General features: G+C 61.7%; 1 non-coding gene across 1 annotated transcript; it reads left to right on the plus strand.

Annotated features, from left to right (window-relative positions):
* Nucleotides 1-1,536: 1,536 nt before the first annotated feature.
* LOC141979740 (5S ribosomal RNA) lies at nucleotides 1,537-1,655 on the plus strand. Its single transcript, XR_012637133.1, has one exon. It is a non-coding gene; the product is annotated as a 5S ribosomal RNA (ribosomal RNA).
* The last annotated feature ends 845 nt before the right edge of the window (nucleotides 1,656-2,500 follow it).

Here is a 2,500-nt window from a genome sequence, read left to right on the forward strand (position 1 = left end):
CTGGTGTCCCGGGGGGACTTAGACATTTTTTTCAGCCTTTTCCTCCGGGTTGACCTGGTGTCCCGGGGGGACTTAGACATTTTTTCAGCCTTTTCCTCCGGGTTGACCTGGTGTCCCGGGGGGACTTAGACTTTTTTTCAGCCTTTTCCTCCGGGTTGACCTGGTGTCCCGGGGGGACTTAGACTTTTTTTCAGCCTTTTCCTCCGGGTTGACCTGGTGTCCCGGGGGGACTTAGACATTTTTTTCAGCCTTTTCCTCCGGGTTGACCTGGTGTCCCGGGGGGACTTAGACTTTTTTTCAGCCTTTTCCTCCGGGTTGACCTGGTGTCCCGGGGGGACTTAGACTTTTTTTCAGCCTTTTCCTCCGGGTTGACCTGGTGTCCCGGGGGGACTTAGACTTTTTTTCAGCCTTTTCCTCCGGGTTGACCTGGTGTCCCGGGGGGACTTAGACTTTTTTTCAGCCTTTTCCTCCGGGTTGACCTGGTGTCCCGGGGGGACTTAGACATTTTTTTCAGCCTTTTCCTCCGGGTTGACCTGGTGTCCCGGGGGGACTTAGACTTTTTTTCAGCCTTTTCCTCCGGGTTGACCTGGTGTCCCGGGGGGACTTAGACATTTTTTTCAGCCTTTTCCTCCGGGTTGACCTGGTGTCCCGGGGGGACTTAGACATTTTTTTCAGCCTTTTCCTCCGGGCTGACCTGGTGGCCGAGCGTCTCGCCGTCCGCGGCCGGAGCTAGAGATGCCCCCCCCCCCAGGCCAGCCTGCGAAGCCGCGGCCAGGATCGGGCCCCTGGAAGTCTGACTAAAAATTTTCACCGACCCCAAAAACGGTTAGGGGGGGCCTCATAAAGCCTCCGGAGCGAAAAAAAAAAAACGGAAAAAAGGATCGGGCCCACCCGAGGCAGGGGAGTCAGTAAGGGAAAGGGGACGAGGCGGCCCGGAGCCGGGTGCCCGGAGCCGGGTGCCGGCGGCCAGGATCGGGCCCCTGGAAGTCTGAAAAATTTTTTTCACCGACCCCCAAAGTGGTATTGGGGGGGGCTCATAAAGCCTCCGGAGCGAAAAAAAAAAAAAAACGGAAAAAAGGATCGGGCCCACCCGAGGCAGGGGAGTCAGTAAGGGAAAGGGGACGAGGCGGCCCGGAGCCGGGTGCCCGGAGCCGGGTGCCCGCGGCCAGGATCGGGCCCCTGGAAGTCTGAAAAAAATTTTTTCACCGACCCCCAAAGTGGTGTTGGGGGGGGCTCACGAAGCCTCCGGAGCGGAAAAAAAAAACGGAAAAAAGGATCGGGCCCACCCGAGGCAGCGGAGTCAGTAAGGGAAAGGGGACGAGGCGGCCCGGAGCCGGGTGCCCGGAGCCGGGTGCCCGCGGCCAGGATCGGGCCCCTGGAAGTCTGAAAAAAAAATTTTCACCGACCCCCAAAGGGGTGTTGGGGGGGGGCTCATGAAGCCTCCGGAGCGAAAAAAAAAAACGGAAAAAAGGATCGGGCCCACCCGAGGCAGGGGAGTCAGTAAGGGAAAGGGGACGAGGCGGACCGGAGCCGAGTGCCTACGGCCATACCGGACGGAAGGCCCCCGATCCCGTCCGATCTCGGAAGGTAAACCGTCCCGGGCCTGGCTAGTACTTGGATGGGTGACCGCCTGGGAATCCCAGGTGCCGTAGGCAGCTTTTCCCGCTGCGAGCCAGCTCTCTCCTTTTCTGGGGAACAAGGGCAGGGTCGCCCTGCCAGGGGCCCTGGGGCTGAAGTCCCTGCCGGCCACCAGGTCAACCCGGAGCCTGCCCCTCTGCGGCCAGCAGGTCAACCCCATACCGGCAGGGGGTTGACCTGGTGGCCGGGAAGCAGAGCGGCCAGCAGGTCAACCCCATACATTCAGCGGGTTGACCTGGTGGACGGGAAGGAAAGCGGCCAGCAGGTCAACCCCATACTTTCAGCGGGTTGACCTGGTGGCCGGGAAGGAAAGCGGCCAGCAGGTCAACCCCATACATTCAGCGGGTTGACCTGGTGGCCGGGAAGGAAAGCGGCCAGCAGGTCAACCCCATACATTCAGCGGGTTGACCTGGTGGCCGGGAAGGAAAGCGGCCAGCAGGTCAACCCCATACATTCAGCGGGTTGACCTGGTGGCCGGGAAGGAAAGCGGCCAGCAGGTCAACCCCATACATTCAGCGGGTTGACCTGGTGGCCGGGAAGGAAAGCGGCCAGCAGGTCAACCCCATACATTCAGCGGGTTGACCTGGTGGCCCGAAAGCAAACCGGCCACCAGGTCAACCCGGAGCCTGCCCCCGCGGGCAGGGGCCAAGCGGACCCCCCTCCGCCCGGGCTTGCCCTGCTCCGAGCCGGGGCTTAATCCCCGTCCGGCCACCAGGTCAACCCGGAGCCTGCCCCTCTGCGGCCAGCAGGTCAACCCCATGCCGGCAGCGGGTTGACCTGGTGGCCGGGAAGGAAAGCGGCCACCAGGTCAACCCCATACTTTCAGCGGGTTGACCTGGTGGCCGGGAAGGAAAGCGGCCAC

This window comes from Natator depressus, chromosome 28 (assembly GCF_965152275.1).
Source record: "Natator depressus isolate rNatDep1 chromosome 28, rNatDep2.hap1, whole genome shotgun sequence".
NCBI classification, from domain to species: Eukaryota; Metazoa; Chordata; order Testudines; family Cheloniidae; genus Natator; species Natator depressus.